This window comes from Lithobates pipiens, unplaced genomic scaffold, assembly GCF_037356315.1.
Source record: "Lithobates pipiens isolate NorthernLeopardFrog02 unplaced genomic scaffold, aLitPip1_a1.2 Scaffold_22, whole genome shotgun sequence".
Lineage (NCBI taxonomy): Eukaryota > Metazoa > Chordata > Amphibia > Anura > Ranidae > Lithobates > Lithobates pipiens.
In genome coordinates, this window is record NW_027507784.1 from 301,284,080 (window position 1) to 301,302,098 (window position 18,019).

Below are 18,019 nucleotides of genomic sequence, written 5' to 3' on the forward strand. Positions count from 1 at the left end.
CATGGATTGTACTGGGCATGTCCCATAGCAGATCTCATTGTACTGGGGCTACAGACGTGTGATTACATGCTGCCACCTCCCTCAAAGAAATGTCACACATAGATAAGATTCACAATGCATGTCACAACAAGGCAGATTCATTCATGTGAGGACCGGCTGCTAGTCACTGGGTTGTCTCTTTTCTTTGTTATTTGATGCCCTTTTATAAATGTGTAATTGTGCGTCACGCACTTTACTGTAAGTACAAGTCTGAGGTCTGGAAGACATGACATTTTCTGCTATGGAACGATAAATCCTTCCGTAATTTTTTTATTTTGGGCAATTTTATAGTACCAGTATATTGCTCTGTACTTTAAAGGACAAGTTAACTTTTAGTGAAGTTGTCCTTTAAATGTCCTCCACCCACCCAAATGGCAGCCACCTAGCAAATACCTTATCTTCAGACCAACACTGTTCCTAAGCCACACTGTGCAGCCGTTGAAGGAGTCCTGGCCATGTCAAGTTCCTGTCCCTGGGTGGCTGGACAGCCTGTTCCTTCTTTTGTCTGAGTGTTTGAGGGCCACCATAAGTGTGGACCAACACAGAGAAGAACTGTAGTGGGGAATGAAGGTAAATATACCCTAGGTGGCTTCCACTCATGGGGGAGGAATTAATTTAAAGGTGAATTTCAAGTAAAGTCCTTTGAAGTACAGGTGTACCTTTGTATGAATGTACCCTGTACAGGTCCCCCTCCCCCTTACCTATCATACTCCCAATCAGACCTCCTATGCAACATGGTCCTGCTTTACGCTGCCCATCTCTGCTGTGCTGAGCAGCTTTTAGAGCTGATTTTCATCTGGGTCAGGGCTGCTGTGGCAAGGCATGACCTCGGGTTCTTTTGAGATCAATGGGAGAGCTGCAATGGGGTGCCAGGCAATGCGAAATATACCCATACTATGCGGTTCAGTTCCAGGGATAGTAGACACGTGGGGCTAGGGGGAACTTTACAGGGCTTTATACAGAGGTCCACGTGTGCTTTAACCTCCCTGGCGGTATGATTAGTTCTGGTTTTAGGTGCTGAAAGCGGTACAATTATTTTGCATGGAAATTTGGCGTTTTATATTGTAGTCCTGTATTTCTTAGGAATAACTCTCTTAAATCTGTTCAAACCAGAGTCTAGCAGACATCCCGGGTATGATAAAGTTTATAATAAATAATAAAAATTATTCAATAATGTAATCAAATCCAAAAACACTGAAATTTGCTCATTTGCAGAATTGTCGCTGTCATTAGATTTAGTGTTTTTGATGACGAATTTCCCCACAAATCGCTATCGGTCAATTCTGCAAGTGATTATAATTTTATTATCGCTGTTTTCTAGTTGGTCTAAAATCAATTTTGACATAAAGGGACACTTTTTGGTTGCTATGGACAATCTCCAAATTCTAGGCAGAAAAAACTGTATTTATAATATAAAAGTGCATGCAGGGCACTGCACAGACCACTAGGGACAAAGGGGGGGGGGGTACTGTGTGTGTTTTTACTTTTTTGAATTTGGTGCCGATCTCCGCTCCCGTGCTCCGCAACGTCGCAGGGAACGGAGCTCGGCGGCATTCGTTCACTGTGTGATTCGAGTGGAGGACAGCTCGATCACACAGCGTGGAGGACATCGCTGGATCCAGGGGACAAGGTAATTAGCTAACTTCTCCCTGTGTCCTCCCTGTATCCAGCGATGCGATCCCGAGTCTGGCTCGGGGTTACCACTTATGGTACTGAAATCCCAGCCCGAGCCAGACTCCGGATTACCGCTAGGGAGGTTAAAGGAGAAGTATGGACAAAGCTCCCTTAGCCATAATTCTTCTGTGGGTCACAGGAGTGCACTTAGTTTTGCGCTCCCGTGACCCGCATTCACACAGAGCCGATCCAGGCTATTAACTATCTGTAAGGGTGCCATTTTTTTCCAGAGCCCACCCAGGTAAAGTGCCTTTTTCCCACTGACTCCCAATAAATTGGTTTTAGCATGGGTTCCCTAAGACCTAAATTACTATTTCAAAGGTTCTTCTGAATTGGGAAGGTGGACAAAGGCTGTTCTAGAGTGTAACTGCTGGGGCTGATGACATCGCGTCCATAGTGGCAGCACCCAGGAGCAGTCTTAGGTCTTTTGGGTGTTGACAGAAGGGAAGCTTTTCATGGAAAATTCCATGCCAAGAACATGTGAAATGCACATAAGACTTTATGGGAAGATTTTTCTTGAAATAAATGATCTAGCGAAAGGGTTTCCTTAAAGAATAAGTGCACCCTTGTTATGAATCTAAAACAAAAGCTATTGTCTTCTTATACCAGCCCTAACATGACCCACTAAAGGAAAGCACAAGATTATTTTCTATTGTATTATCCTGAATGCATAGATATGTGTGCCACAGGTTACGTAATCTGGGAATGAAAGTAAAATTGTATAATTTGTTCGATTACATACTACAACTTTTAAAGAGGACATGTACAGCTGCACAGTAGAGGCATCCTTCTTGCTCTTAGCTATGTGTCTCTACACAATTCCTATGATTCGACCTTCTGAAAGTCTATACCTTCATGGGACAAAGCAAGCTCCCATGTAACATCACACAAGTACTGAGATTTGGAGGCTTTATAAGGTGTCAATGTGTGCCTTATACCTCAAAGTACCAGTTTCTCTTAACTCCATTGGTGGATCCAAGTGGTACAAGAGCATAGTAAGGGCAGGCAGGTTCCAGTTTTGTTGCTTTGCCTATGGCTGGAAAGGTCTAGTAGGAAAAAGAAACGTGAAAGGTAATATTTGCAGTTTTTCTGAATTTGTCTTCCTTGATAAGAGAAATTTTTCATTTCCAGTAATTTTTATTCTTTTTCAAAGACATAACAAAATGATAAATGCTTATATAAACATAACCTTGAATATTACCACAGCAGAGCAAAAGTATGTTTGCCAAAAGATTGGGTAAACTAAATCTGGAGTATGTTACTGGCTGGTCAGAGGGCCCTATACATTTCAATGCAAACAAAAACATTTATCTCCAGATAGGAAAAAAAAAACAAAAAGAGAAAAGGAAAATGTGACTGTGCAACCACACCACGATACCAAAGATGTTGAACAGCCAAAAGGGCACTAGGTGGATAAGAAGAATGTTTTAAAAATCCCTATTCTTTAGAGTGTTGTTAAACCCACAATTGTGAAATCATTCTGTATATGCAGTAAGGCATGTTTGTTATACTCACTGTGGATCCTAAGGGGTTAATCCTCTGCATCGTGTAAAAAGGCTGTTTGATCCTGTCTTCACTGATCCTCCCCTTCTTCCACTGTTCCCATACCATCTCCTGATAGTACAGAGCCTTGGGAACAAGCTGCACATTCTCAGTTTGGGGTGTATTGCTAGAGCGTTTATTTTTCTTTGGGAGAGTGAATGGGATCAGCACATGGGATTTTCGATGTTGAGGGGTTTGTAGCTATGAGCTATAAAATGCTCAGGTGTATATGGTAGGGGTCGACTGATTATTGGTGCGGCCGATATTCACTTTTTTAAAAATATCTGTACAAGGGATGTTTACATTGCTTGTGACAGCAGATAAAAGTGATCAACAAAAAAAAAAAAAGTAAAATGACAGTGTAAAAATAAAAACTTTAAATCTACAGAATATCAGCACCAGATAACGGCTATTGGCTTTAAAGGGGTTGTAAACCCTTAAGCCGCGTACACACGGGCGGACTGTCTGGCCAACTAAGTCCGTCAGACAATCCGACAGACAGTCCGTCCTACTTTTGAATGAACGGACTTGACCACACACGATGAACAGACAGTCCGTTGAAAGCTTGCGCGATGACGTGTACAGCACGTACGACGGGACTAGAAATACGACGTCCAATACACTGCAATGCAACCTTCGGCCGTGTAAATCCTTTCTGAGCATGCGCCATACTTAGTCCGTCCAACTTGCCTACTCACGAGCGGACTGTCCGCTGAAACCAAAGTTGGACGGACAATATTACGGAAATTCCGAAAGACTTAGTCCGCCAGACTGTCTGCTGAAAAAGTCCGCTGAAGCCCACACACGAGCGGACTGTCCGCTGAAACACGTTTCAGCGGACTAAGTTGGACAGATAGTCCGCCCGTGTGTACGCGGCCTTAGGGTTTTCCACCTTAGTGCATTCTATGCATTAAGGTGAAAAACCTCCGGTGATGCAGCAGCCCCCTAGAGCCCCCTTTTACTTACCTGAACCTGGTCTTTCCAGCGACCGGGATGAGCACACCAGCTCCAGCCGGTATCTCATGTTCTGATTGGATAGATTGATAGCAGCACAGCTGATTTCAACTGCATCTCATTTGCAGGGACTGTCCCACTTTTGGAACCAGATCCTTTGGGCAAATTTTATTTATTACTGGTGCATAGTGCCAACGATTTACTTATACACATATACAGTAGCTCACAAAGGTGAGTACACCCCTCATATTTTTCTAAATATTTTATTATATCTTTTCATTGACAACACTACACTAAAGAAATGACACTTTGCTACAATGTAAAGTAGTGAGTGTACAGCTTGTATAACAGTGTAAATTTGCTGTCCCCTCAAAATAACTCAACACACAGCCATTAATGTCTAAACTGCTGGCAACAAAAGTGAGTAAACCCCTAATTGAAAATGTCCAAATTGGGACAAATTAGCCATTTTCCCCTTGTCGGTGTCATGTGTTACAAGGTGTGAATCGGGAGCAGGTATGATAAATTTGGTGTTATCGCTCTCACTCTCTCACACTGGTCACTGAATGTTCACCATGGCACCTCATGGCAAAGAACTCTCTGAGGATCTGAAAAAAAGAATTGTTACTCTACATAAAGATGGCCTAGGCTATTGCCAAGACCCTGAAACTGAGCTGCAGCATGGTGGCCAAGACCATACGGTGGCTTAACAGGACAGGTTCTACTCGGAACAGGTCTCGCCATGGTCAACCAAAGAAGTTGAGGGTACGTGCTCAGCGTAATTTCCAGAGGTTGTCTTTGGGAAGTAGACGTATGAGTGCTGCCAGCATTGCTGCAGAGGTTGAAGGGATGGGGGGCAGCCTGTCAGTGCTCAGATCATATGCTGCACACTGCATCAAATTGGTCTACATGGCTGTCGTCCTAGAAGGAAGCCTCTTCTGAAGATGATGCACAAGAAAGCCTGCAGTTTGCTGAAGACAAGCAGACTAAGGATGTGGATTACTGGAACCATGTCCTGTGGTCTGATGATAAACTTATTTGGTTCAGATGGTCTCAAGCGTGTGTGGCGGCAGCCAGGTGAGGAGCACAAAGACAAGTGTGTCTTGCCTACAGTCAAGCATGGTGCTTGGAGTGTCATGGTCTGTGGCTGCATGAGTGCTGCCAGAACTGGAGAGCTACAGTTCATTGAGGGAACCATGAATGCCAACATGTATTGTGACATACTGAAGCAGAGTATGATCCCCTCCCTTCAGAGCCTGCTGGGGTAATATTCCAACATAACAACCCCAAACACACCTCCCAAGATGACCATTGCCTTGTTAAAGAAGCTGAGGGTAAAGGTGATGGACTGGCCAAGCACGTCTCCAGACCTAAACCGTATTGAGCATCTGTGGGGCATCCTCAAACGGAAGGTGGGGGAGCATAAGATCTCTAACATTCACCAGCTCCTTGATATCATCCTGGAGGAGTGGAAGAAGACTCCAGTGGCAACCTGAAAAGCTCTGGTGAACTCCATGCAGGGTTAAAGCAGTGCTGGAAAATATTGGTGGTCACACAAAATATTCACACTTTGGGCCCAATTTTGACATTTTCACCTAGGGGTGTACTCATTTTTGTTGCCAGCGGTTTAAACATTAAAAAATAATTTTTTTTTTGGCCTATTCATACTTACCTAGGTGGATGCAGCATCAGACCAACGCTGCATCTGTCCCCTGCTGCGTCTACACTGAAAACCGAACCACCAAACATTGCCGATGGCTCGGTACTCTCACCACTCTGAACAGAGAGCTGATGACTGTCAATCAGCAGCTCTCCTGCTCTGCTCCTCCATGCTCACTGGAGCGCTGAGCTGTGGAGGGAAGAAGCTCGCTGAGACTGCCATAAGTCCAGGCAGCTGGTGGATCCAGACTTCCTAAATCTGGATGACGCGCTGCCTCAACTGATTCCAGTGACGTCAGCAGGGAGGGGACTGCAGACTGCTCTCCGCTGGAAAACGAGTTGCACTCCTGTGACCCTTAGGAGAAGCCCAGCCTAAAAAGCTCAGGCTGGACTTCTCCTTTAAGTTTGTGGGATACTGTATATGGTACATTCACATCAGCCCCTGCCCTCAAGGAGCTTACAATCTAAGATCCCTAACTCACATTCATACATACACATACTAGGGCCAATTTGGACAGGAGACCATTTGCATGTCTTTGAAGTGTGGAAGGAAACCCACACAGGCACATGGAGAACATGCAAACTCCAGGCAGGTAGTGCAGTGGTTGGGTTTGACGCCAGTATAATGGAGAAATATGGAAAAACTTGCATTTATTGTCCATGTAACTGGGGCATGAAGGTGGTATGCCCTTTTCCTACATACATTGTACTAAAGGGTATTCGTGTTTTCTTTTCTGCAAAATATGGTGAGTTTTGTAAATGCAGAGATGCATTTAAATTTGATTTCATTCTATGTCTGTTTGTCACCAGCAGGGGGCACCCTCTATACATGTTAAAGGGAACCTGTCATAGCAACTGGTACCTCTCATAGATGAGGCTTCCATCCAGCTCTGCAGTTTCCCAACTCCCCAAAGTTGTGCCAGTTATGAGGCAGAACGCTGAAAGTAAATATACATCTTTAAACGACGCTCACACAAATTACCAGCGTACATATAAATTAACTGATCACTGATAAATCTCACAAATCCAATAATTTACGTAGTACTAGAATCTTGCCTGCAACATTGTATTAAATATCCATCATAGATATATTGATTCAGCTTCACAGATATTCATAGGGCCCATTCACACCTATGCATTAGTGATTCAGCTGCATTTTATTTTCAATGCGCTTTTTAACGTATTGTGACGTGCTATCGCACTATTTCTCATACCTTACAGCACTGTACCACGGAAAGAAAATTGGACGGGTCATATTTTCCTAAGTGTGTTGCAAAAAAGTTGAGAGATGTGAACGTTACATATTTATACCATTGGTGGCTTTTGCACACGGTCGGCTAAGCCCGCTTAGCGTAACTGCAGCTGTATTTCCTCTGCCCAGGAATCCCGGGTGTAGCATACAGCCTGTCCTTAATGTAATTAGCTGTGCACTGCTGTACTCATGTATATAGCGGTGCTATCATAAACTTGAGTCCTGCGTGAACATTTGGCAAAAATAGAACACTTTACTCATGTTTACAATAGCACCGCCATATACAGCTTTGTACAGCTATTTATGTCAGTGACAGGCTGTATGCTGCATCTGGGCAGAGGAAGTACAGCTGCAGTTAGAATTAACGGGCACACATACACTGAATTGCCAAAAGTATTGGGACACCTGCCTTTATACGCACATGAACTTTAATGGGATCCCAGTCTTAGTCCGTAGGGTTCAATATTGAGTTGGCCCACCCTTTGCAGCTATAACAGCTGCAGCTCTTCTAGGAATACTGTCCACAAGGTTTAGGAGTGTGTCTATGGGAATGTCTGACCATTCTTCCAGAAATACATTTGTAAACTCAAGGACTGATTTTGGATGGGAAGGCCTGGCTCGCAGTCTCCGATAGAATACCTTTGGGATAAATTCAATCGGGTTGAGGCCAAGACTTTGTGCCAGCAGAGGGAGAAGAGAACCGGCAGCGGCAAAAGACAGCGGAGAGAGGAGAACCGCCAGCATAAGAAGACCTCAGAGGAAGGAGAAGAACCAGAGGATGAGGACATCGCCGGGGAGAGAAGAAATCAGAAGGAGAAGAGACGCCGGAGCTGTTTCAATAAATTACTTTGTCAAAAAACCTGTGTACTGTTTTTATTTTTGACACTTTTTTTTTTTGAGTGAATGAGTATGGGGTACAATGTACCCCATACTCATTCATATAGGGTGGGGGCTGGGATCTGGGGGCCCCCTTGGTAAAGGGGGCTTCCAGATTCTGATAAGCCCCCCCGCCCGCAGATCCCAACAACCAATGGCTAGGGTTGTCAGTAAGAGGCCCTTGTCCCCTTATGCGTGCTCGGATAAGTGTCTAGTATAGATTTTTGGCGTGGGGGGGGGGGTTCCCCTTAAAATCCATAGCAGACAGAAGGCCTTTTTTTTTTTTTTCATTTTGGCGAGGGTTCCCCTTCAAGATCCTCAGCGCACAAGCCGCACCGCAAGTTGGATCATTATGATCCGACTTCTGGTGCAACTTCTATTCAATTTGATGGGCTTTTGTTGGGAACCATTGATTTTGACATGTCAGAGAAAAACAAAAAACGCTTGACGAGGCTTAACGCAGCTGTATCCAGCTTTAAGCCACGTTTAGCAGCTTTTACCAGCGTCAGACGTTTTTACTGCTGAAACGCCAGTCCTCAGAATGCGCTGGCCCTGGGTTTTTTTTTTGTAACACGAAAAAGCCTATGCCACTTACCGCTCCTAAAAGCCTGTGTGTGCATGGACACTTATGCCGCGTACACACGATCGGACTTTCCGCCAACAGAACCGTGGATTTTTGTTCGAAGGTTGTTGGCTCAAACTTGTCTTGCATACACACGGTCACACAAATATCGGCCAACAAATACGAACGTATGACGAGCCGAGAAAAGGGACGTTCTGCTTGATTCCGAGCACGCGTGAACTTTTGTGCAAAGGACTTGTGTACACACGGTCGGGCTTTCCGACAACAAAGTTTTGTTGGCGGAAAATTTGAGAACCTGCTATCAAATATTTGTTGGCAGAAAGTACGACAGGAAATGTTCAATGGAGCATACACACGGTTGGACTTTCTGACAACAAGCTCACATGCAACATTACCCGTTGCAAAATCCGACCATGTGTACGCAGCAATAGAATAACATGGAGAGGCGTTTTTAAGCTGCAAAAAAAAAAAATGTCGGATGCTGCTAAAAGCAGCTATAATCAAGCCCTGTGTGCATGAGGCCTTATGCCAGAAAATTGATATAAGTTTACAAGTTTAGTTAGAAGCACCATATAATTAATAGGTTTATGGGTTTTTTTCAGTAATTGGTTCACTTGTTTTGCTGCTGAAGGTTAGTGCAAGTGCTGCCTGAGGATTTATATTTGCTTTTGTCAGTAACATTTGGAGGATTTGAGTTTTTTTTCATTTCAGTTGTCTACATATTTGTATGTTTATCGCCAGTAATTGCCTCTTTCCCTACATTGAACAAATTACCAGCTTACCTTGAAAGTAGAACTCCAGGCAAACCTTTATTTTATTTTTTTGGATAGAATAAAGGAGGGTTGTAACCCCTGTCAGATTTTTTTTTCCATCTGTGTCCCATTGCGGCGATTTCCCTTCACTTCTGGTCCCATAGCCAAACAGGAAGTGAGAGGAAATCCTTGCAAATAAAGTGAATTCCTTGGGGGACCCCTTAGTCACCAGAACTAGTGTCCCCATTGGAAGATTACCCCTCTGTTACTTTTCTGGGCACAACCCATAATCTGGGATTTTCTTTTACTTTCACTTTCAATAATAATGGTAAACAGGACAAATAGAGAGAGAGAATCTCCCTAAGGCTGGGTTCACACTGCTGCGGGGGGAGATCCGGATGTGATTCGCACCGCAAATCACATCCGATCTCCGTAGCGATGCGAGTTCAGCCATACAGATAGTATGGCTGAATTCGCATCGCTCCCGCAGCAAACTCGCACGGGACCCTTTTTTTGGTCCGCAACAGAATCGGATCGCATGGGGGTTCACGCCATGCGATCCGATTCCTGTGCGAGTCGGCAGATCGCACTGCGATATGCGGACGGATCTGGGGGTGTCATTAACATATCATTGACACTCCCAGCCGTCCGCATAGGGCAGTGTGAACTGCCGACGGGAGTCATGCGATGCGGGAAAACGCCGCGGATTTGCGGCGTTCCCGCATCGCAGCGGTGTGAACCCGGCCTAATGGTCGCACAACTAGCAATAAAAACTGACAGGTGTTCTAATCCCTCTCCACTTCAAAACTAAAGAAAATGTTTTACCTTTAATTTCTACTTGAATCTAGCACTTCTCAAAATGATTGGGCAATAGCAGCATGTTGTGCTGGATCAGAACCTGCACTTTGACAAATAACAGCAACCCTGACAGTTATCCTTTAAGGCACATGTCATTATCTTTTAAATGTTATAGGTACATTCACACCCCTTGAAAATTTCCACATTTTGTAATGTCACAACCAAAAACATAAATGTATTTTATTGGGATTTTATGTGATGGACCAACACAAAGTGGCACATAATTGTGAAGTGGAAGGAAAATGATAAATGTTTTTCAACATTTTTTACAAATAAATATGTGAAAAGTGTGGCGTGCATTTGTATTCAGCCCCCTGAGTCAATACTTTGTAGAACCACCTTTCACTGCAATTACGACTGCAAGTCTATTTGAGGATGTCTCTACCAGCTTTGCACATCTAGAGAGAGACATTTTTGCCCATTCTTCTTTTGCTAAATAGCTCAAGCTCTGTCAGATTGGATGGAGAGCGTCTGTGAACAGCAATTTTCAAGTCTTGCCACAGATTCTCAGTTGCATTTAGGTCTGGATTTTGACTGGGCCATTCTAACACATGAATATGCTTTGATCTAAACCATTCCATTGTAGCTCTGGCTGTATGTGTTTAGCGTTGTTGTCCTGCTGGAAGGTGAACCTCTGCCCCAGTCTCAAGTCTTTTTTGCAGACTCCAACAGGTTTTCTTCTAAGATTGCCCTGTATTTGGCTCCATCCATCTTCCCATCAACTCTGACCAGCTTCCCTGTCCCTGCTGAAGAAAAGCATCCCCACAACATGATGCTGCCACCACCATGTTTTGCGGTGGGAATGGTGTGTTCAGGGTGATGTGCAGTGTTAGTTTTCTACCACACATAGCGTTTTTTCTTTTAGGCCAGAAATACAATTTTGGTCTTATCTGACCAGAGCACCTTCTTCCACATGTTTGCTGTGTCCCCCACATGGTTTCTCGAAAATTGCAAACAGGACTTGTTATGGCTTTCTTTCAACAAAGGCTTTCTTCTTGCCACTCAAACTAATAGTTGTCCTGTGGACAGATTCTCCCACTTGAGCTGCGGATCTCTGCAGCTCCTCCAGAGTTACCATGGCTGCTTCTCTGATTTAATGCTCTCCTTGCCCGGCCTGTCAGTTTAGGTGGACGGCCATGTTTTGGTAGGCTTGCAGTTGTGCCATACTCTTTCTATTTTCGGATGATGAAATGAACAGTGCTCTGTGAGATGTTCAAAGCTTGGGATATTTTTTTTTTTTTTAATAATCTATCCCTGCTTTAAACTTCTCCACAACTTCATCCCTGACCTGTCCGGTGTGTTCCTTGGCCTTCATGATACTGCTTGTTCACTAAGGTTCTCTATCAAATCTCTGAGGGCTTCACAGAACAGCTGTATTTACGCTTAGATTAAATTACACACAGGTGGACTCTATTTACTAATTTGGTGACTTCTAAAGGCAATTGGTTACACTAGATTTTAGTTGGGGGTCTCAGAGTAAGGGGGCTAGATAAAAATGCATGCCACATTTTTCAGATAGTTATTTGTAAACAATTTGGAAAACCATTTATCATTTCCTTCCACTTCACATTTATGTATTTCAATCTATTGGTATATCACATAAAATCCCAATAAAATACATTTAAGTTTTTGGTTGTAACATGACAAAATGTGGAAAATTTCAAGGGGTGTGAATACTTTTTCAAGACACTGTGCAAATCACTTTTACCTTGCTCATTCAGGGCTGTGTGTTTGCGAAGATGCCCCTACCCCTGAAACAGGGCTTGCCAGTGCTCCCCTGCCTTTCCTTGCTCTGTTGCAGTCGGCACTAAAATCTCTAGTTTAGACTGGTGTTAGATGCTGGGAGTAGGTCACTCATGGGAAAGTGCTTAGACTTCGCCATTGCCTGCTAGACCTCAACATTGTCTCATGAAAGTAGGGCATATGCGCCCCTCATAACACATATTCAAAAGCATTAGTAATTGTCACCAGCTGAGAATTAGGCAGAAGTGGTGGTGGAGCACCATCAGGGTGAGTATCAGTGGGCCTGGGGGACCTCTTTGCAATGGAATACAGTAGAGGGTACCTAACCTGAGGAAGGTGCTAGTAATACTGGTTAATAGTAAGCTAAGCAGCACCACCAACTGCCAAGGGGTTTCTACAATGTCTCAGTCTAGAGCACTAAGTTGCAAAAATTGGAATATCACTCCTGAAGCCACATCTGTATATAATTGAATTGGAAGAGGGGAAGGATAAAGAGCCACAAGGCCCTAATTCGGACTTTACAGGCAAAAATGGACAATGGTATGGTATGAAAATAGGATTTTATTCACAATGAAACATATCAAACAGGTCAAGTGGAAAAGAATTAAAAACATACGATAGACATATGATAATTGGTAAATATCTAGTGTAAACAAGAGAGTTGACACCAAATAGATGACGGTGAGCCACTGTGTGTCAACGCGTTTCGCTATTTAGCTTCGTCCGGACCCACTTGGGGGTTGTCGATAGGAACAGGTCTCACCTGTCGGCATAGAATTGTCTCCACATGGAGAACTCCCAGATGATCACCCGAGAATCACCATGTACACGAGGAAATAGCTATTTTTTTTTTTTTACTAATGCCAGCAACCGTATATGGGGCTGATGGAGTAAAGATATGTAGATATAGATATTATCCAGATTATGAAAAGAAGAGGGAAAGGAAAGGGTAGAGCAAACAACACCTTTCCACCTGTTTCCAGTCCACAATAGCAGGGGCTTCAACAACAGTCCATATGGACAAATATATGTTCCTTTAAGGCTGGATATATCAAACTCTCCTACATCTGCCTGCAGTCAATATGACCATACAAACTGCTTAGGTATATTTAAACATGCCACAATGGCATGAGGTTCAGTATCTCCCCTGGGAACAAGCAGACCACCCAATTAGGGCCTTGTGGCTCTTTATCCTTCCCCTCTTCCGATTCTAGAGCACGAAGTGTCATTTCTGTCTGCTGCCTCATTCCTCTGCTATCAGGATGAGTTACTTCTGACAAGTTTTGCTGACACCAAGAGAAAAAAGTGACAGGGAAGGGAGCTCCAGCAGATTATTAGCCCCAAACCTGTTCCTGTGTGCTGTGTGTGCAAACTAAACCCCTGGGTTTTATTATTTAAGGTAATTGTATAGTAGCGCCATCAATTTACGCAGCGCTTTACATATACATTGTACATTCACATCGGTCCCTACCCTCAAGGAGCTTACAATCTAAGGTCCCTAACTCGCATTCATACACTAGGCCCAATTTAAACAGAAGCCAATTAACCTACCAGCGTGTCTTTAACGTGAGATGTTAGACAAAGTCAATTTGCACTGTTGCAGGCTGGCTGGTAAGTGAGCTGGAAATATTTGTTTGATGTTTCTTGACATGCATCACCCTTCCATGTGCTCCTTGCTGCAAAGGCCAGTTATGGGTTGGGGTGGTTGCAATTTGTATGTACTGTTGGTAATTGGTGAGGAGACACACTGGATACCTTTGCTGCCATTGTGCTATTGCTGGTTGTCCAGTGCGTTCCTGTACCTATTAAAGTGGTTGTAAACCCTTACAAACCACTTTGACCTACAGGTAAGCCTAGATTAAGGTTTACCTGTAGGTCCAAGAAATATCTCCTTCACGGTTTAGGAGATATTTACTAAAAGACAGGTACTGCTGTCTATGGCGCATGCGCCGTTGACAGCGGCGCATTATCGTTTGCTAACGTCGATATGACGTTAGTGGCGGCTCCCGTGCGCATACGCGGGAGTGACGGCAACGCTGCTCCGGCGCTGTGAGTGGCCGGAGCAGCGACACCCGGAAGAAGACGGACGCTCTGTACGACAGAGGACAGTGGTAACATTGCTGGCTCCTGTGTCAGGTAAGTGACACATAATGGGCTACTATGCAATGCAAAAAGCAGAGGGAAGAAAGAGCAGATCGGATTCACAGTAGGTGCTTTGGATTGAGGCAAGGACACGCTATTGAGGGATATGCTTTATTTGTTAATTTCAGAGGTTTGCAACCACTTTAAGGGTTAAAGCCGATCTGTAAACTCTTTATTTAGCCATATAATACATCTAAATATCTTACTTTTTTTTTTCTCTAGGGGAGTAGAGGTGGAGTTGCGTTATGCTGAGATGTATTTTTCTGTGCTGTTTAAAGCACTCCTTGACAAATGCTCTCTTAAAATGTGAATCCAGTTGACTTTTTGTGCTTTCTTTCTGAAAGTTTCCATTTAGTGGCTAAGTGTTCATTTTATAAGAGTTTGATGTTACAACATATGGAATTGATATAGCGCACACCTATAGCCCCCTCCGGCTCCCCCTCTAACACATATTCATCAGTCCCTGTGTCTGCGATATTACTAGTCATGCGCTGCCCGTGAATCACTCAGCATCCCCGCCATACGCACATTGGAAATAGATTATTCTATCACCTGCCCCCACCGTTGTTCTCTAGGTCAGCGGATGAGGACAGGTTGGGCTGGGCGCCATGCGGTCTGCCTATTCCTGTGTATGTTGGCAGAGCTTCCAGTGCCACATGTGGCAGGATTAAATTGGGCAGCCTCATCTTTGTGTGTGTGTGTGCGCGCGCGCCGAGAGTGTGTGGGTGAATTGGCCGCAGAAAGCTCTTCCAGATGTTGCAGGGCGGTTCAGTATCCTTCAGCACTCTGGGCGGACGGGAGGGAGGAGGAGAGACATTCTTTCCTTTAGCATCATTAAATTCCTGCTAACCTCCTCTCTCTCTCTCCCTCTTGTCCAAATACTCTCAATTTCCTCCGTCTTGACGGAACAGTCTGCAGCAGGTCTGGATGACTTGGGCAGATGGAGCAGGGGCTTTTTGGGGAAGGTGTTATTTGACCCTCTGGTACAAAGCAGAAATTTTAAAGGGGTTTTCCATCTTTAATTCTCCAATGATCAAACTCCTTCATTTTGTCCATGATTGCATCTTCAGAGGGTTGAGCCCTTCTGAACTTTGAGAGCAGCTTTGAGACGACCACTGTCTGGAGCTGCTTTGATTCTTCTAAACCGCTATCGGAAACCCACTGAAAAGCAATCTCCAAGTATAGCAAGAGGAAAGTTTGGAATTTAAATTAAACCCTTTATTGGCTAAATTAAAAATACACTGTCACCTTGCCTGTGAAGAGCAAAGTGACAGTGTCTGTCCAGAGTTTTTCCCCTCCGTCCCACTTATATTTGCCTTGCCTGTGGTGATGTCACTGCCATTTGGGCCTAAAACTTGGCTGTTGGGCTTCAGCTTTGTCATGGGGAGTAGTACATATTCTCCCCTATACCCATAAGTATGGCGAGTGAGTACAGGCAAAATATAAGGGTATCGTTGAGGGCCTTTTGTAGAGACTCTGTCACTTTGCTCTCCATTGGCAATGTGATGGTGGTGTTTTAAGTTGTTAAAGGTGCAAGCTCTTGAAATCCCTATTGTATTAACCCAAGGGAAATATAGCGGTATCTGTGATTTAAAGCTGTGATTTGCCAGAACCCTAGAATTCAAGTTCCCCTATTGTGGGACTTTTTTAGGCAATCGTATAACAAGTAGAAAAGGACCTCCGATTAGTGTTGGTATAGTGTTGCTGCATGCCCTCATTAGAGGACACAGCACTTCTCTTGTGCTGTCTAAGCCTAGGTTCACACTGACTGCGGGAATGAAATTGTGCGAGTTCAACTGAACTCTCACGATTTCATTCCTACATGCCAGTCCCGACTTCGGGGGCGATTCCATAGAATCTGTGTGGGTTTCTGCACAGATGTCAATGGAAATCGCACCCCCAAATCTCCAAAAGTAGTACAGAAACTACTTTTTTGAATTGGTGCAGCATTGCACCGATTCAGATGCTACTCTTGCCGGCAATTGCCGCCGATTTGGTACACAATTTGACGTGTCAAATTGCATTAATGTGTACCAGGGCTTAAGCCAGCTTACAACTATACCACCACTAATCTGAGGCCCCTTTCTTACCACTTTTATACTGAGACACCTGGATTAAAAAATGGGTTTCTAGATGCAGGATTATGTCTTTGAGACCTAAGTGCTACCTGTTTCCCCTGGGTTTGGGGGAGCTCTTTGTTTGCTCCTCTCTACTACTGGCTTTGATCACTTAGAACAACATATGTTACCTCAAAGGTTGGGTGGAAAAGCGGACATTTATGAGGCTCTGTTTTTAAATAAAACATGGAATTGTTCATCTATACGCCATTTGATTCATCACAAATGATACCTCTTACACCCCGATGAAGGAGAGCAAAAAAAAAAAAAAAAGATATCATGTTCCCTTAAAGCATGAATAACCGCACAGTGCTTGTGCTGTGTAATTTGGTCCCTCCCTCCCCCTGTAAACGGACCATGGTTTATCATGGCTGCTGAGCCCTGACACCGTGGTCAGTTTACGTACCTCCATCACCCCTAGCCCTGCTCTGTCCTTCTCTGTCCCCCCCCCCCCCATGCCTCCCCTCTGGCTGCTATTATATATAACTAGAATAAAAACATCCCATCCCCTCTGTAACATAAAATGACGTGCCCCTGTGTCTGTGTTATATAAAAAGATGCTGATCTGTACCTATATCAGAGCGTCTCCCGCCACTCACGTGACTCTCTCTCCTCCCCTCCTCCCTAACGTCAGCGGAGTGCTCGGCCCCGCCCGCTATAGCTGTCAACCGGGCAGAGGAGAGAGCCGAGGAGTCGCATGATTGCCAGGAGATGCTCTAATATAGGTACAGATCGGCATCAGGGACACACAAAGTTATGTTACAGAGGGGATGGGATGTTTTTATTGTGTTGGCGTAACAACCACTTTAATTATTGATTGACAAGCTACCAGAATCTATTATAAGTATAGGAGGAAAAACTGGTTGTTTATATAATTTTGACAGTTGATTTGTAGACCAAAGCTAGATTAGGTTCAAAGTTGAGACTTTAAATATACCACTGGCAGTCAAAACAGGTAAAACTGTTTATCCTTAAAACATAATCTTTATTACAAAGTATACCCTCAAAAAGTCAAACATATGACCATTGTAAAAGTTTGAACAATGTTGATTACAATAAAAGTGGGTCGCTCCCATCGCTGTCATATGTCTTTTGATAAGTCTATGCCTTTTGCTTCATCAGGACCAATAGTAACTTTTAGGACAAAATATTTCACAGAGTACAATAAAGAGAACTCTGTACAATATAAAGGGGCAATAAAACGACAATGACATTGCTGCATATGCGGTGACACAGATGCAGTATGCTGTTCATTTGACCGTGAGGAAGGAGGTTCCCTGAGGACACCACCATATTCTAAATGTAATGGAGTCTGATCATCATCTTACACCATAGAACTATCCAGAATTTGTTACCTTGTTTGGCCACAGTACCCCACATGGAACATATTTGGTGTCTTATGGAATCAGGAATCCTTCCCATGGACCGATGGGTGCATATTTAGACATATTTACTCCTGCTATCTGTTTATCAACCTTTGTACAGGGTTCCTTGCTGTACTCTGTGCAATCTTTTGTCCTAAAACAGTAACTATTGGCCCTGATGAAGTGGGGGTCCCGTGAAACGTGTAGACCTGTCAAAAGACATGCGATAGGTGTGACCCACTTTTATTGTAATCCACATTGTTTCACTTGTATAATGGTCATCTGTTTGAGTTTTTAAGGTTTTAAGGTTCTACTTTGTGATAAAGATTATGCTTTAAAAATTGAGTATGGGAATCCTTTTTTTGTTTTGTTTTTTGCTCATACTTGCCTTTCTGGGTGCCAGCTCTAACACTGAGAACCCAAGTGATCAAACACCACCAATTGCTTGGTTATCAGATCAGGGC

General features: G+C 43.8%; 1 protein-coding gene across 1 annotated transcript in view; it reads left to right on the top strand.

Annotated features, from left to right (window-relative positions):
• Window positions 1-18,019, top strand: part of CORO7 (coronin 7) — a 304,349-nt gene that overhangs the window by 67,443 nt on the left and 218,887 nt on the right. The gene's annotated exons all lie outside the window — the stretch shown is intronic.